Source organism: Sorex fumeus, unplaced genomic scaffold (assembly GCF_029834395.1).
Source record: "Sorex fumeus unplaced genomic scaffold, SorFum_2.1 ptg000013l, whole genome shotgun sequence".
Taxonomy (NCBI): domain Eukaryota; kingdom Metazoa; phylum Chordata; class Mammalia; order Eulipotyphla; family Soricidae; genus Sorex; species Sorex fumeus.
The window spans coordinates 26,912,231-26,930,987 of NW_026606070.1; positions in this window are offsets into that span (position 1 = coordinate 26,912,231).

Genomic DNA, 18,757 nt, shown 5'->3' on the forward strand with positions numbered 1-18,757 from the left:
AAAAGAATGAACACCTTCTAAGCCAAGAACAGCTTTGGGTCCAGATGTTACTGTTGTTCGTTCTCACCATTAATCACCAAACATTGCAGTAGGACCCACCATGGATATTATTCAAACAGAGACTCAATTAAATTCAGAGGCAGTCCATTTAATCTTCATCAGTTCAAACAATGGCAACTTCATTTTTCTCAAGCAAATGTTGAGTCAGAGAAGAGAAACTTCAGAGATTTTCATTTCATTCAATATTGTTATAAAGTAACTGGATTTATAGTTTGACTTTGGACAAAGGAGAGCCACAGACTTTTTCTAGCATGCAGTGCTACATGGAAAATGAAGTATCATGTATCAGTAGGGACTAATTGTGCCAATTTTTTGATAAAAAATAAAAATATTCATTTGCCCCTTTAAAATCTCTGATAATGTAGAAAGAAAAACTATTCTGTTTTGACTTGGCAGAATGAAGATGAATTTGGAACAGAGAATTAGAGTAAGAGGAAGAAAGAAGGACATATTCAACTCATATATTATTCACTCATCTATACCATGGGGGAAAATAGCACCTTCAAGGACTTATCATATATTATTCACTCATCTATACCAAGGGGGAAAATAGCACCTCCAAGGACTTATGGGAAGTCATTTCTAGAGGCAGCCTGTGGGTGTGGTGAATGAGGCATCTATAATAAAATGCAGTATCAAAGTATAGAAACCTTTCCTACTATAATGGCATGATACTGACTTTTCATTTTCACTGTGCAGAGGGAGGATCAACTGAATGTCTTTCACCATTAATTCGGATCCAGACCGTTTATCAAAAGATCCCCACTAAGATAACAAAAACCTTCTTGGGGAACACTTTCATCATGTAAAACCTGCATTAGTTAAGGTTCTCCAGAAAAAAAAAACCAAAAGCAGATATATATATAATAGATAGAGATAGATAGATAGATAGATAGATAGATAGATAGATAGATAGATATGATAGATAATAGGAGATAGACATTGTAAGAAATTGACACACAACCACAACCTTGGATGCTGACAAATCCCAAGATCTATAATTAGCAAGCTATAGATCCATAACAGTTGTTATAGTTCCCCATACACAATTGGAAAGTTGGAGACCTAAGAAGAGCTAATTCTTTACTTAGAATCCAAAGACAAGAAAGATCCATGTCTCGACTTCATCATTTAAGTGACTAAAGTTCTCTCTTTCTCAGCCTTTTTACTCTCTCCGGACTTTTAACTGACTAGATGAGGGCCACTCATATTACAGATTTACTTTACTTGGTCTACCAGTTCAACTGGCGATTTCATATATAAGCACCTATTAATATAACCCCAGAATAATATTTAACCAAGTATCTTGACAACCCATAGCCAGTTAACATAAAATTAGATATCACAACCTCTCACACTATGAATGATTTAAGATACTAAAGAGTCTCCCAAACATAAATACCATGTAAATTATACAAGCAGAGAAATCTGATGAAAATTTAAGAGTTTTAGTATTCCCTTTCAAGTTCAATCCTATAAGATCCTGAAAAACTAAGAGAATTTAACCCTGAAGGGAGGAGGAGAAAGAGGGAAACAATGATCATAGTGATAATGGTAATAATAGAAACAACAGCGAATACAAATATAGAACCTACCCTGTGCCTGTCACTCTATCAAATAGACTTTAAGACTTTAATAACAATCTTTTTAACTGGATGGAAAACAGAGACAAAGAAACACTCTTTATTTCCCCAAAGTCACAGAGCTAGGAAGAAGGTGAGTCTGCAGTGTTTTGCAAGGTGCCTGACTTCAGAATTTCATGTACGTCTTCTCACTTCAGTGCTGCGCAAAAAAATACTAATATAATAATGGTATTCCAGGTAGCAACAGAATAAACAAAGGCTGCGGTGCCAACAGAACAAGTCACTCATTCTAAATCACAAATAAGAAAGCTTTTGTCACGTTGGGAGTTTGCAATATTGCAATGAAACTATTGGGCCACCCAGTCCAATCTTCGTGCTGGCTCCATTCCACCTCCAGTAAGGCTGAAAATCACAGATATAAGAGAATTCACTTCAAGTCATGACCTTTCTGGTCAGACTTTTAACCAACTACTACCCAACCCACATCAAATGTGCTCACTTGCTCACTTGCGTCATTTCTCCATCCAGCATCTTAAGACATCTTTCCAGTAAAAGCACAAACACATGACAACTACTTGTTGACGTTTTTCAGTAGGGTTCAGTTACTTGAGAACAGAAATGCTTTTCCCTGCAGCTTCATCTCATATCACCTTCTCTCCTGCTGTTTGGTCAGGATAACTTGCCCTTTCTATCACAGGGTCATTGCTCATACTAGTCCCTGCACCACAAGAATTCATCCTAGGAAAGTTTATTGTAATCCTGGTCTTCCTTTTCAATTTTTTTATATTTTTATTAACGAGACATCATGAGGTCCAGTTGTAGACTTACAAATTTTTGTGCTTGGGTTTCAATTATACAATGATCAAATACCCATCCCTTCACCAGTGCCCATTTCCCACCACCATGGATCCCAGTATCCCTCCCACCCCCCATCCCACCCCCATCCCACTCTGCCTCTGTGGAAGGGCATTCCCTTTTGTTCTCTCTCTCTTATTGGGTGTTGTGGTTTGCAAAAGAGGCAATGGGTGACAATTATGTTTGATCTATAGTCTACTTTCAGCATGCTTCTCCCATCCTGGGAGGATGCTCCCAACATCTTTATTTGGTGTTCCCTTCTCTATCTGAGCTCCCTTTTCCCCTAGCATGTGTGGTTGGCCTCCAAGCCATGGAGTAAAATTCCTGGTACTAATCTCAGCCATTCTTGGTTGTTAGTCTCCTATTTTGTTACTTTATGTTCCCTAGATGAATGCAATATTTCTATGTCTATCCCTTTCTTTCTGAGTCATTTCGCTTAACATGATACTTTCCATGTAGTACCACTTGTATGTAAATTTCATGACTTCGTCTTTTCTAACAGCTACATAGTACTCCATTGTGTACTTTAACCTGTCATCTGTTCTCGGGCACTCAGGTTTTTTCCAGATTCTGGCTATTGTAAAGAGTGCTGCAATGAACAAACAATTGCAGATGTCACTTCAACTATACTTTTTTCCACTCTGGGATATATTCCCAGGAGTGATATTGCTGGATCAAATGGGAGCTCAATTTCTAATTTTTTGAGAATCGTCCATACTGTTTTCCAAAAGGGCTGAACCAGTCGGCATTCTCCCCAACAGTGAAGAAGTGTCCCTTTCTCCCCACATCCGCACCAGCACCTGTTGCTTTTGTTCTTGTGGATATGGGCCAGTCTCTTGCTGTGTGAAATGATATTTCATTGTGGTTTTGATCTGCATCTCCTTGATGATTAATGATGTAGAGCATTTTCTCATGTGCCTTTTAGCCATTCGGATTTCTTCTTTGTGAAAGTTTCTATTCATTTCATCTCCCCCATTTTTTGATGGGGTTATATGTTTTCTTTTTTGTGGAGTTCAGCCAGTACTTTGTATATCCTTGATATCAACCCCTTATCGGATGTGTATTTGGCGAATATCCTTTCCCATTTTGTAGACTGTCTTTGTATTTTGGTCACTGTTTCTTTTGAGGTGCAGAAGCTTCTTAGTTTAAGATAGTCCCATTTGTCTATTCCTTTTCATTTTTTAAGATAAGGAATCAAATTTTATTTCTTCAGCCATTAGATTTCTCCCAAGGACTTTCAAGCATCTTTTCAGGAGAAATCCCTCATTTACCTAGGTGATTCAGATCCCCACCTAAAGCTCCCATGGCATTGCTTACCTCTGCTTTTCAGTACCTGTTCCAGCTGCAGTTGTACATTCCTGGTAGGTCTATCAGAACCAAGGGGTTGAGACAGCACTTTCTTTGCTCCCCATTGGAATTTTATTGCCTTGAAGGGTGTCTAAACAAGCAAAAGTAAAAATATTCTTTGGATCAAGGAATGATAGAATAAAAATTCTAGAAGGAAAAGAATGAGATCACCAAAGAACAAGCATGCAGTTGTAAAGAATGGTAGGCAGTGGACAGAGGATTAGAACTGTAGCTATAGTGATGCAGATAGGACTAAAAAGGGAGCCAGTTTATAAGAGGTTAAGAATTCTCAGTAAAAGAGTACACACTTTCAATTTTATGGACTATGGGAAGACGCAGACAGATTTTCTGAGCAAGACAAACAGAATCAGCTGTGATAAAGTAGTCTTGGCTATGATTACTGTTTGTATTTATTCAGAAAGTTATAGAGAAAGCTAACAATGGTGTCCAAACAAAAAAGATTCTGATTTAATTCATATAAGTTATGATCTAGGTCAAAGATTCCTGTTTGTTTGTCCTTTTTCAGAAAAAAAAATTACTCAGTTCCCCCCTGAAAATCTAACTTCTTTAAGGGAACACTAGGTGTCCTTCATAATTGCATCTGAGGTTATTACTGCACATTCTGGATCATTCCAGCTCCCCTCGTGGGGATGATATAGCCCACATTGGGAGACAATGATTTTAGACATCAGTTGTAGAAGCTCCAAGAAAAAAATCTTTCAAACAGAAAATTTTGGGGATTGCAGCTTTAGGAAAATCATCCCGAAATCTGTTTTTGTTTGAGATCCACCATGATTGCAGAGATACTGGTGAGAAAATTCCTTTACAGCAAGTCATTCAGGACACAAATGACTTGTGCCCTGCCTAGCCATGAAGATCATGGAAGTCTTTTCCAAATAAATATTGCAAACCTCAATGTCAGGCTGAGATGACAAGTCAGACAGGGGCAATAAGGAAGAGAAGTGAAAGATGATTCCAGGGTTCTCATTTGGGGCAACAGCAGGGATGGTGCTGGTACATATGAAGAAACTGAATGAGAAAAGGAACAGGAAAGGAAAAGGGAGGAGAAACAAAGAAAATATGGAGCTGCGTTCTCTCCCTAGTCATTTTGGCCTTCACCTTCCTCCTCTCACTCTAGGGCTGTCACAACTAAATTAAGCTAATGCTAATGCCAACCACTCAGCCAGGAACTAGCCAAGGTGGACAGATTGAGACTGCGGCAGATGACAGGACATCTATTTTATCTCTGACGGCCCAATGCTGGGGCCTCCCAGCTTGAAGTGTCCCAGCAGAGAATACTTCCCATAGGACATCAGTATTTCAGACTTGTCACTGACCCTCTCTGAAAGGAGAGGGCACAGTTCAAGAGGAAGCATCAATCCCAGGAGCCCATAGATCACAGTCTCTACCTGCACTCCTGGAATCGCATCCCCAAGCAGATGGGAAGCCAGCGCAGAACTCGGAGCACAGATGCCGCATGCTCACACGGCACCTGGGTGAGCTCTGTGGTTCTCCTTTTTTTATTTCTTATCTAATAGCAAGCTTCCAGTCACCAGATCGATATTGCCAGCACACTGCTGCGTACCCCACCGGGCATACGTTGCTGTCTCTATTACTCTTTTAAGGGAAATAATTACCTGTGCACACACCCGTGCAAAAATTATTTATAGCAAATGGTTTTGCTCTCCAAATGAACCACTTTCAAAGGCATCTTTACAAAGGTTTGTCTCTGTTTTTTTCACAGTAAAAGCTTGCGCAGAAAAGTTTCTATTTTGTGAAAGTAAGGTTTGAGGCCCTAGATCTGTAAGCAAAAGAAGAGAGACAAAAAGATGGTAGAAGGAGTACAGCAGCTCCCTGGAAGGGCAGAAGTCCCATTCCATGAGGGGCCAGCTACTGAACCTGGGCTCTCGCATACATGACCAGTTCTTTGAGCTAAATCTCCTGTCCATAGACGGATTCCATTCAACTACCCTTCCTAATAAGGCAAACTCCAAAAAGCACAGAAAATGGTTTTCCTTAGCTGCAATCATATTATGACTGAAATACAAGGCCAGGAAAACAACCTTTAAGTCAGGGGACAGTGTCTTACATTCTTACATCTCAGGAGGCTCGTCCTACCTCAGCCCTGCTCTGGATCTCACTATTGAACTGTGTGAACTGGTTGTCCCCATATCTCTGGGCATGACCCTAGTCTCCTTGATTATTGTTTGGAAGACACACAACACACACACACACAATCTAAAAATATAGACTATCACAGCATTTGGGACATCACTTTCAAGTGTATATAAAGATCATGACTGTGTAATCTCTGGGCAGCTAGAGAAAGCCCCTGGTGGCTCTCCCTCTCGCCGCCCAGATTTGGTGGGCCCGGGCCACTCCCCACCTGGGGCAGCCCATGCCATGGGTGGATGAAAGAGGAAACAAAGGCCAAGCTGTTTGATGATCAGTTGCCATTTATTCCATTATCCCTACACACTTGTTCCAGTCTCACCAGCCCTTCACTCTAGTCTCCTCCTGTCTCTCCAACTCATCTTTCCATGCTCCCTCTCCCAGCCGGGTCTCTCATCTTTCCAAGCGCCTGCTCCTACGTTCTTCCCCTACATTCTTCTCCTTCTATCACCTTGCTAGTCTCTCCGAGCTCCATCTTGCTGTCCTGGTTTCTCTCTCATCTCTCTCCAACTCCCTCTCATTGGGGGCAGCCACTAGACCCCATCTGGCAGCAAAATCAACATATCAAAAGCCCTTTTTCTGTTCAAGGGCAAAATACCACTTAGGGGTATTTCTGCTCTCCTTTAGTTCAAAAACTTAATTAACATCTTAATTAACATCTTAATATTAGTTATTTTGCATGGACACAGTAAGAGATACATTAAGCTTGTAGAATGGCTCTCCTAGGGACATCTCACCACAGACTCAGACTATAGTGCTCAGGCCAGATTCACTGTCGCTGTCACTGTCCTCCTGTTGTTCATCAATTTGCTCGAGCGGGCCCAGTAACGTCTCCATTTTGAGATTTGTTGTTACTGTGTTTGGCATATCGAATTTGTCACGGGTAGCTTGCCAGGCTATGACATGCAGGCGAGCTACTCTCGGTAGCTTGCCAGGCTCTCTGAAAAGGGCAGAGGAATCGAACCCAGCTCTGCCGGGCTGGCCGCGTGCAAGGCAAATGCCCTACCGCTGTGCTATCGCTCCAGGTCAGATTAATCATTCCTAACCCTAGCAGGGTCCGAATCTAGTTATTACTTTTTGGATCATGACAACATTTGTCCATGACCATGCTCTTAACTTACAGATGAACATTATGGCACTTTGGCTAGGCCCATTTCAATGCCAGAGTAGCACATAGCTCACAGCTTGTCCTGGGTTCATCCAGTCCCTCGACCCTGCTTTTGGGGATCTAGGAAGTAAGGGCAACTGAGGCTTAGGTGGAGAGTACAGATGTCCAAGAGGTAAATATCATTCAGAGCCAATTAGCTCCCAAGTTACAAAAGCTTAGCATTAACTGTCTTCCTGTGTTGATACAAAAAGGACTTTGCTTTGAATTAACTATGCAAAGGATTTAAGGAGAAGAGAAAAACAATATTTACACATTAACAGAGCACAAAGAAAGAGGTTACAAATAAACACAGAGGAATGGGAGCACTGTGATGGGAGTAACCCAATAAACCTAACCTTCCTGTGGCAAGGCAGAAAGAACAAACCAATATTACACTACACATGACAACAGCTACAATTTATTAAACATTTAGGATTTGCCAAGCACTTTATCTCTTTGAGAAATTTACCAATTCAAATCACAGGAAGGGGAAATGAGAGTTAGCGCAAGCACTACTCCAAGGTGAGGGATAGTATACTATGGTTCATGTGTCAAATCCATTTTTTTGTGTGGCCTGATGACTTTTACATGTTTTAATGACTGGGAAAAGTAAAAAAAAAGAATATTTTGGATTGGAGCGAATATAGGAGTAAAGACGCTTGCCTTGTATCCTCACATGCAGTCGACCTCAGTTCAATCTCTGGCACCAGGAGCAACCCCTGAGCACAGAGCCAAAAATAAACCCTGAGTACAGTCAGGTGTTCCTCCTCCCAAAAAATTTTTAGAAGAACATTTTGTGACATGCAAAAATTATATGCAGCTCAAATTGCATATCTACAGACCCTTGTGGAGAATAATCATGCTCATTTGTTCCCTTGTTGACCATATCTATTTGCACTATACTGGCAGAGTTACGTGGTTTAAATAGACTATGTGGCCTACAAGGCCTAACATATTTCCTATCTGGCCCTTTACAGCAAGCTTGTTGCTCCCTATCAGATGGTCACATGAGAAGATTAGTGAGCAGCAGTGGAAGTAGGATTCAAAGATCCTTTTTTTCCTGGTTCCAAAAGATCATCATACTAACAACAGCATCTCTTTATTTTGAGTCTATTATATGCCTGTAAGGGTCACGGCCATGTTCAAAGACCTCAATTCAGCCTCAAAAATGTCATCTCTTTCCCAAAGCTACCAACCAGGCCTGGGGATCTCTTTGCTGTCTCTCCTAAATGACCCAAACCTGTATCACTGTATCACTGTCATACTGTTGATCATTGATTGCCTCGATCAGGCCCAGTAACGTCTCCTTCATCCTAGCCCTGAGATTTTAAAAAGTGCCACATTCGAGGCACTTTCAGGGTCAGGAGAATGAGACCCATCACTGTTACTGGTGTTTGGCATATTAAATATGCCACGGGGAGTTTGCCAGACTCTGCTGTGTGGGCAGAATACTTTTGGTAGCCTACCAGGTTCTCCAGAGTAAGACCTAGATAATAAGATGTCGCACAGCCACAGATGTGGCCGTGCACTTCGGGGTGCAGGATTTTATAGTCTCTGGGTCTTGGCCATTGAAGGGATTACACGGCGCAGGGGGCAGTTGGTGGGTGTAACACCTGGAAGATGGGGGGATCTGGGTGGAGGAAGCCTCAGTCCGAATCCGAGCAGGCTTGGAGATCTACACCCCAGATCCCGCACACCTGGGTTCCTTTGCTGGTTCCTTCATTCATGAGGCTCGTCCGAACGTGTGGAGAGTGTTCTTAAGCATGGCTGTGGCTGAAACTGGAGGGCTTCTGCTGCTGGGGCTCTGCTCGGGTGAGGAGGGAAACTCAACCTACCCTCCTCCAAGGGCAGAGGAACCCAGGTGTGCAGGATCCGGGGTGTAGATCTCCAGGCCTGATCGGATTAGGACTGGGGCTTCCTCCACCCAGATCCCCCCACCTTCCAGGCATTACACCCACCAACTGGCCCCCGGTGCCGTGTGATCCCATCAACAGCCAAGACCCAGAGACTACAAAACTCTGCTCCCGGAAGAGAACAGCGCAGAGTCTCCTGCCTCCACGCCTGGCTGTCCTCACGGGGGCCTCTTGGAGGAGGGTGGGTTGAGTTTTCCTCCTCACCCGAGCAGAACGCAAACCTGACCCCCGTTTTATCCAAAAGAGAGAATATTGTAAATTAAACATCATCATCTCATCTACCTGAAAACAAAATCAAATACATTGACTCCTTCCTCTTAGTTGCCATTGTTATACTCTTTCTGAATAACAGAAAACGCTGGCTGTAGAAATAGGTTAGGGTTAAGAAAGTACTTGCCTTGCATGCAGGCAACTCTAGTCTGAATACTAAGCCCCATATATGGTCCCCCAAGCACCACCAAAAGTTACCCCTGAGCCAGAAATAAATCCTGAGCACTACCATGTATGGGGTTGGAGTGATAGAACAGGGGTAGGGCATTTGCCTTGCACGCAGCCAACATGGCCGACCCGAGTTCGATTCCTCCGCCCCTCTCAGAGAGCCCAGCAAGCTACCGAGAGTATCTGGCAAGCTCCCCGTGACGTATTTGATATGCCAAACACAGTAACAACAAAGTCTCCAATGGAGACGTTACTGGGCCCGCTCGAGCAAATCGATGATCAACGGGAGGGCCTTTACTTTACTTTACTTTACCATGTATAGTTCCAAAACAGAAAAAAAAAGAGACAAAAAAAAAAAACCAGAAAAATATTGAGTGTCAGTTCAGACCTAGAGAAATTAGACAGGGCAAGAGTAAGCCAAGGAAACAGTCATTGCCCCTGGCCACCTGAGGGCCATTTGCCAAGGAGCTTACTTTCTTCCCCGAACCTTGCCAGCTGGGTTTTGAAGACCTCCTGCTGTCGTATATTTGTGTGAGAACTCAGAGTAAAAAACAGATATGATTGAAAGGCTGAGATAAATATTCCAGGTCCACCAAAAAAAAAAAAGAAAAAGAAAAAAGGCAGGGGAAACATCTATGAATATTTGAAAGATCAGACATCAAAGGAAGGAGAAAATGAGAAATTGCTTGGTGTTATCCGAGGAAAATTGTAAGCTGATAAGAAGGAGTGTGAGGAAGCATTACAGCATTACTTCTTCAGGGGCAAAGAGAATTCGGAGGCACACCCAGCACCAATAAGCTTTGCCCGGCCCTTTCTAGAAAGGATGGTGACCTGCTGCTCGGTCCACCCACGCCAGGTAGAAGGAAGTTCAGTTCAATTTCCTGTGTCTTTTACTCTTTTGTTCCAAAACAACATGGATTCTTTCCTCGTAAACATGACCATGACAATGAACACACACACACACACACACACACACACACACACACACGTACGTACATGCAAACAATAAAACCATGAAATTGTTTTTTTTTTTATCAAAACACAGTCCTTAATTGTGCCTAGCATGAAAAAGCAACCCAAACACTTTAGTTTGTCAAACATATAGATCATTTTAAAATGTGAAGAAAAAGTGAGAGAAACAGATGTAAAATTGTCTGGGAGAATGGACAACTTTATGATTTGTTTGTCATCTTCTCCCTCCTCGCCTTAACATAATATGTAGCATACCCCAGGACAGCTCATAAAGTGAGCCAACGCCACAAAATCACCAGCTTTTACGGAGACAGTAATGAACATAAGATACCTTAGTAGAAGTTATAAATATGTAGACACTTCTAACATTAAAAAAACAAGTGGAAGTATTTTGTAAACCAAAAATATTCAAATGCCTTGAGAAATGGGGATGTTTGGAACTAAAACTACTGCATAAATATCTGCAGTTTTACCCATAGACTCTTTCTCTGGGATTTACAGCTTTTCAACATTTTTAATGCTGTCTTTCTGACTTGTTTGAAAATAGTTTGCAAATGCTTGTGAATTGACTTTGAAGAGGAGGCGTGTTGTGGTCTCTGAATAAGTCTGTCTAGGGAATAGAAAAAAATGAGCCCCAGCCCTACAACTGTCTGTTGGCTATTTTCTGCTAGGTGTTTCTAAGACTCAGCATGCCCTTGGACAGACAATTTTTGCTCGTGTAAAAGTGAAAATGTTCTCACCCTCTTTATCTTCCACATTGCAAAGATTAAGACACTTCAGACTTCCCAGGTTCCATAGCTTGAAAGGCTTTCAGCGTCACAGATATTAATATGTCTCACACCGATGCAACTTAAATAGCTTTTTAAAAATTGAATCTATAATACTATGTCTATTTACTGTTACTTGACAAGTACCAGATTTGATTGAAAAAGAGTTTCTCCAAACATTGAGTATTCAGAACAGTCAAGCAAAGATAAGAAGAGCATTTTAGGGGATTAAAGGCAAACAGAAAATGAGAATGAGGGTAGGACAGAGAAAATTAAAAGAGCCAGCAAGTGAGAGTTTGAAAAATGACATTTCTAAGGACAAATGAAATTAGCCAAATTCAACTCTATTATAAGCATCTATTTGGCAGTGCTTAAAACTGCCCAATATAATTGTTTATATTCTTTGCTTTTGTGACAGGTTTTGCTCCAGTGTTTCTCATCCTAGATGATGCTGTTAGCTAACACTTGTATTTCTCTGCTCTTTACTAAAGTTACTTTTTGTTGTTCATTAAATAAATGCACCATTCATGTAAGGCAAAAAAAGGGTAGTGGCTTTGGTCCAAGTTTCATGGGACTGAGAAATACAAAATATAAACTACAAATGGTGCTTACATTTCACTTCTCATTCTCTGGTCTCTACAGATGTAAACACCTTCAGAAAGGTACTTATTTCCAAAAACCTCTTTCTCTTCTCTTTCAAAAGAAAATGTATTTTCAAATCCTTGGAAAGGCTTTCCAGAAAGAACCCCGTGACTTCCCCAATTAGAGGGTCCATTCAAGGCAGCCATCAGTACTCCTAAACCAGAGCAGGCACTTTGCACTCTCTCTGCCACTTTTTGAGATTAGATGGAACATTATACCATTTGGGCCCCCAAAAGAGATGTTAAGGGCTGTTGAGTTGTACAGTGCAACTCAAGAAAGAAGATTATGAGCTTGAGTAATGAATACACATATGTGCATGCACCACACAGAGACACACACACAGAGGCAGACACACATACACACACACACACACACACACACACACAAACTACCCAAAATGCAAAGCAGCTTCTATTTTTGCCCTTTTACTTTTCTTTTTGTTTTTTAGGTCACATACAGGGATGCTCAGGGATTATTTCTGGCTCTACACTATGAAATTACTACTGGTGGTGCTCAGGGAATTATATAGGATGCCAGGGATTGAATCCAGATCAGCTGTGTGCAAGGCAAGCGTCCTATAGTCTATGCTATCACTCCAGTCCTAAAACCTCATTTTCTATTTGATGGATAAGTTTCCAGGAGATGCCACCACTTTTCTCCTTTTGGAAATTTTGCCCACTTCCTAAAGGTCAAAGCTAAGAACTGGCCTATTGCAGTCACACCCATGAACTGCCTCTGGTACCATATAAGCTCATGGCCATGACCCCAGAAACTCACAAATAAATCTCAGAAGAGAGCCACAAGCTGCAGAGATGTCTCTAGACCCTGCGCCAGGCTTGAGTCTCATCCATCCGCCCCGAGAGAGCCCCAGCAGCTGAAAGCCCCCAGATCCCACTCACTGCCATGCTCAAAGACAATCTCCACACACTTAGAGCGAACCTCACACTTAGAGCGAACCTCACACATGAGAATGAATCTGCTGAAAAACCCAGGTATGCAGAATTTGTGACCAAAATCTCCAGGTTCTCACAGTCAGGAATGGGAAATATCCCCCCATCTCCCTGTTCTTAGAGGAACCTGGCAGTAATGCCCAGGAACTGCCTCTGGTGCCATATAAGCTCATTAATGGTCATGATATAAAACTTACAAATAAATCTCAGAAGAGAGCCATAAGCTTCAGAGATACCTCCAGATCCCAAAGTCAACATCCAGTTAAAACTTTAACTCCAACTCTATTACCCTATTTAAAATTTTAGAATTCCTGGAGCAATATCTCATTCTCTAAGCCACTGATGTGCCAGGAGTAGCACACCACATTTGATGGGGTATAAAGTAGAAGGCAACCTATCTCAATTGAAAAGAATATGAGCACACAAGGCCCAACCTGTAACAATAATTTTAGTAATTTCTTATATAAGAACTTAATGTTTCCAGGGTGAGATACAACAATCTTCACACACTTTCCTCTAAGGAAACTTTTTTAGATCATTTTTTAGCAGATTATTCATAACAAGCAAAACAAAATCAATTATTTAGGATCTACCTTCAGGGCAGGCTTGGGTAATGGTGGGAAAACTCTAAATAATGTTGGTATAAATAATGGAAAGTATAATGGTGGTGGGATTGGTGTTGGAATAGTCAATGTAATAAATTATTGCAAAAAACTTTATAAAAATTAAATAAAATTTTTTTCGAAGAACTGCACTACTAAGAGTCCACAGAGCTCATCACTCTCATAGTGTGGACTCCAAGCCAGTAGCAGCAACATCTCCTGAGAACTTAGACTTCATTACCCTCAGGAGTAGGGTCCAGCAATCTAAAAACTCCTTGAGGTCAAAGGTTTTTATTCATGGGTTCACAAATCACTCTTTGTCCATAGAAATTAACTTCAGATCCCTGAAAAAAAAAAACTATTGCTGTTTAAAAAGGAAAAGGACCAGTCCCAAATGTTGGTCCATGGACCAGTAAAGGTCAGCTGGGGCAAAAAGTTTGAAAAGCACTGCTCTCATGATTCTGCTGTGCATGGCATTTGAGAGCCACTGTTGTGGCTGTGACCAGCTGAGCACAAAATAGCACACCTGTGTAAACATAGAAGGTGGGGTAATAGCCGCGTTCTATCTCTCCCTGCTCGCCACCCGCGTTCGGTAGTCTCGGGCTGCTTCCCCCACCCCAGGGAGGTCGATGGTGATGGGCAGGTGAAGGAAGGAATGAGGGTCAGGCTGGTTGGTGTCAGTTGCTGTTTATTCCATTCCCATTTCCATTCTCTGATTCTCCTCCTGCTTCTTCCTCCCTACCATGCTACTTCATTCTCCTTCTGGAACCCACTTCATTCTCCTTCCTCCTCTCTCATTCTCCCTCTGGCTCTGGGACCTGGATCCCCCAGACCCTCTTACAGTCTAATTAAATCCCCAAGCATGAGGGATTGGAGCTTACACATAAGTGTGGTCACAATCAAGAGGGTTAGGATTCTTTCCCTCAGGGCAAACTTCTTCTAGGACAGATTCTTATTCAACAGGACGACCCACCCAAGAGCAGAATCCCATGGGTGTGTTCCTCCTCTCCTTGTCCAACAAATATATAAACATTCATAATATTAATCATTTGGTATGGACACAGTAAGAGATGCATTAAGCTTATAGAATTGCTTCTCCCGGGTTCATCTCAATTTCAGACTACAGTGCTCAGGCCAGATTAGTCTTTCCTATTCCTAGCAGGGTCCTAATCTTGTCATTACTTTTGGATCATGACAGCATCTGTCCATGACCATGCTCAACTTATACTTGAGTATTGTGGGACTTTGGTCTGGCCCATTTCTATGCCAGGGTAGGTCACAGCTTGCCCTGGGTTCATTCAGTCCCTCATTGGGACCCTGCTTTTGGGTTGCTAGGAACCAAGGGCAACTGAGGCTTAAGTCAAGAAAGCAGATGCCCGGGAGGGAATAATATTCGAAGCCAATTAAATACCAAGTAGCACAGCAGTAGGGCGTTTGCCTTGCATGCAGCCAACATGGCCGACCCAAGTTCGATTCCTCTGCCCCTCTCAGAGAGACTGGCAAACTACCGAGAGTATCTCGTCTATACAGCAGAGCTTGGCAAGCTACCCGTGATGTACTCAATATGCCAAACAAAGTCTCCAATGGAGAGGTTACTGGGCCCGCTCGAGCAAATCGATGAACAACGGGAGGACAGTGATACAGTGAAAAGCATAATATTAATCGTCTTCCTGTGTCCATACAAAAGGACATTGCTTTAAACTATTCAAAAGATATAAGGAGAGCAGAAAGGCAATATTAGCTCTCAATACAAGTTCAGTGTCCTAGAAGGATCTGACCTTACAAATTAACAGAGTCTGATTAAGGGAAAAGCTGATTAACTGGTTGGGGAAGAGAGCATAGAGAAGTGGTCACAGATAAACAAAGGAATGGGAGTCACTGGGAGCACTGTGATGGGTGTAACCTGATAAACCTAAGCTCCTTGTGGCAAGGGAGAAAGGACAAACCAATATTATCCTGCACACAACCAAATGAAGCAAAGCACATCAGCTCTACTCACTAGCAGTGTTGTCACAAACCCTGGGAGAATCTGCTGACAATGTGTTGGCAATATAAGGAAAGAATTGCAAACATGTATCAAGGCATGTTCAGTTTCTGAGGGTTTTTGAATATACTTGAAGTCAGTCCATGAATCGCTATATAAAGGAACATCTACTTTAGGTGATTCTAAGCATTTTCGTCTGCTTTTAGCAGTGATCTGCCAAATCAATAACACAGGCTTTATTAAAATTTATAGCAATAGTACAGGCTGGAGCGATAGCACAGCAGGTAGGGCATTTGCCTTGCATGCGGTCGACCAGGGTTTGATTCCTCCATCTCTCTCAGAGAGCCTGGCAAGCTACCGAGAGTATCCTGCCCACCCCGGCAGAGCCTGGCAAGCTCCCCGTGGTTTATTCTATATGCCAAAAACTGTAGCACTATACCACTGTCCTCCCATTGTTCATTGATTTTGCTCGAGTGGGCCCAGTAACATCTCCATAGTGAGACTTGTTGTTACTGTATTTGGCATATCAAATACTTCATGGGTAGCTTACCAGGCTTTGCCCTGCAGGTGTGATACTCTCGGTAGCTTGCCAGGCTCTCCGAGAAGAGCAGAGGAATTGAACCTAGGTTGGCCACATGCAAGGTAAATGCCGTACTGCTGTGCTATTGCTACAGCCCATGCCAAAAACAGTAACAACAATTCTCACAACGGAAACGTTACTGGTGCCCATTCGAGCAAATTGATGAACAACAGGAGGTCGGTTCTACAGTGTTACAGCAAATCTCTCTCAAAAGAGAGGTTTGGAAAAGATATCTGGCCACTAAACCCATCAATGTAATAAAAATCAATTAGTCAAGAAAAAGTCCTATGAATTCCTGATAACTTAAAGGCTCAATTAATTATTACAATTAATAGCAGAAGACCCTGACACTCAAAAATCTAAGGGTCTTGCCCCAGATCTGAGTTTACAACAGGCAGATATTCCATATCCTGAGTCTGTTCCATCTACAAATTCTTTGCTTTCTATTTTATTCTTCTCCCTGTTTTCTCCTAGATTTAGTATGTCATAATAACTATAATATAGCACTGTATAGCACTTCCTCCCATTGTTCATCGATTTGCTCAAGTGGGCACCAGTAATGTCTCCATTGTGAGACTTCTTGTTACTATTTTGGCACATAGAATATGCCACGGGGAGCTTGCCAGCCTATGCAGTGTGGGTAGGATACTCTAGGTAGCTTGCTGGGCTCTCTCAGAGGGATAGAGGATCGAAATTGGAGTGGCCATGTACAAGGCAAATGCCCTACCCGGTATGCTATCACAACAGCCCAATAATTATGATAGTAAAAATAAAATAATAATAGCAATGGTTGATCCGATTTGCTAAAACAGAATGGAAATATATTGTTACTTAGTAGTAATAGCATAACATTTCCTCTGAAATAAGGGAGGCTGGGGAGAATAGTTGAGGGGCTTGGAAAAGATATCTAGGCCACTAAACCCATCAATGTAATCAGAATCAATTAGTCAAGAAAAAGAAGTCAGTCCTATGAATTGCTGATAACCCAAAGGCTCAATCTTCCAGTTTTGAATTTGCTACTTGGCACAATATAACCTCATTTGCAGTACTGAGATGTGCCTAAAATTAAGTTTTACGAACATCTATTTGACAGCCACTGTGTAAAAATCCCTGTAGGAGAGAGAGAGAAGACTCTAAAGAGATACAAGGCATTCTCCCTGCTCTCGGGGAACTTATAAATAGGTAAAGAACTCTAAGAATGGAAACTAAGAATGAAACTCTATCTTTGGACACCGGACTGTTTTTTTCTGCACCCAGAAATGCTCAGGACTTACTCCATGGTTCTATGCTCAAGGATCACTCCGGGTGGGCTCCCGAGGACCATTCTGGATGACAGGAATCATCCTGATGGGCAGTTTGCAAGGCAAGCACCCTAGTGGCAGTACCATCTCACCAGCTCACAGATGCTGGACTTTTTGTGCAGATCTATCCCTCCCACCTAGTCAAGAACAATATGTGGTTCACCACCACCATTTCCCTTGTCATTAATATTTTCTAACTATAACTCCCTTCTCTACTCCTTTAAAGAGCAAAGTTTCACACAAAAAAGTAATCCTAAACATTGCCTTCTCTCATTTGTTCTTGAATACTCTTCAATCTGGATTTAAATCTTACTAGTCAACTGTAGCCACCATTTCAAAGCTATTAACAATTGCCAAGTTGCAAAGCTTAGTGGTAACTCCTTAGTCTCTTATCACCCTCCTAAAACATCACCCTCCTAAAACTTATATGTGTTAGAGTGTGTGTGTGTGTGTGTGTGTGTGTGTGCGTGTGTGTGTGTGTGTGTGTGTGTGTCACTTCTAAGGCAACATCTCTCCATTTTCCTGTTTCAATGGTTGTTCCTTATTAGTCTCCTTTTCTTGCTCCTTCTCACATTCTCACATCCAAACATTGACATGTCCCAAGACTCAATCTCTGACCTTTTCTGTTATACTAGCTTCCTGGCTGAGTGATCTCTGGATTTAAATACCATCTATTAGCTGACTTCTCCTCATTTTTTTAACTCTAAGCTTCATCCCCCACCCTGAACTTAGTACTATCCTTTTTTTTTCTTGCCACCTTCTTTTGGATATCAAATAAATTTCTCAGGCTTTGTGGACTCAAAACTGAATTCATCTTTCCAACTCACCAATAATAAACTTACTCTTCCTATCATATTCTCCTTTTCAATAGGAAAAGGGAAATTTAACATGCTGGGGATGGTACAATACTCAATAGGCTGGTTAACCTTTTAGTTGTTCAAAAGCTGTAGCATTACTTCTCATCCTCTCTCAGGTACTACTCCTAATTTATCAGTAAATCGTGTCATCTGTGCCTTGATACTTTGTCTAAGATCCAACAACTTCTGAAATACACTATACCATCTTGCTAAAAGAATCTAGTTTATTACAACTTTATTGTAAAATGGTCACACTATTTCAATAATCTCTTATCTCCTTGCTTCCATTATTTACTATCAACAGTCTTACTTCCAATAGAATAATCTTTTTAAATATGTCACTTTTCTGCTTAAATCTTCCTAATGACTGCCTATTTCATTCGGAGGAAAGGCTAAAAGTCTTCCAATATCAACCCTGTGTGATAAGATCTTGCTATCTCTCCAAAGTCATCTCTAATGTACTTCTTGGGCTCATTCTTCTCCGTGTATCGATTTCTTTCCTCTTCCAAGATCTGAGGCACATTTGCACCACCTGCTCCTAACACATGCTGTTCCTTCTGTGTGGTATATTTCTTAAACATTTACAT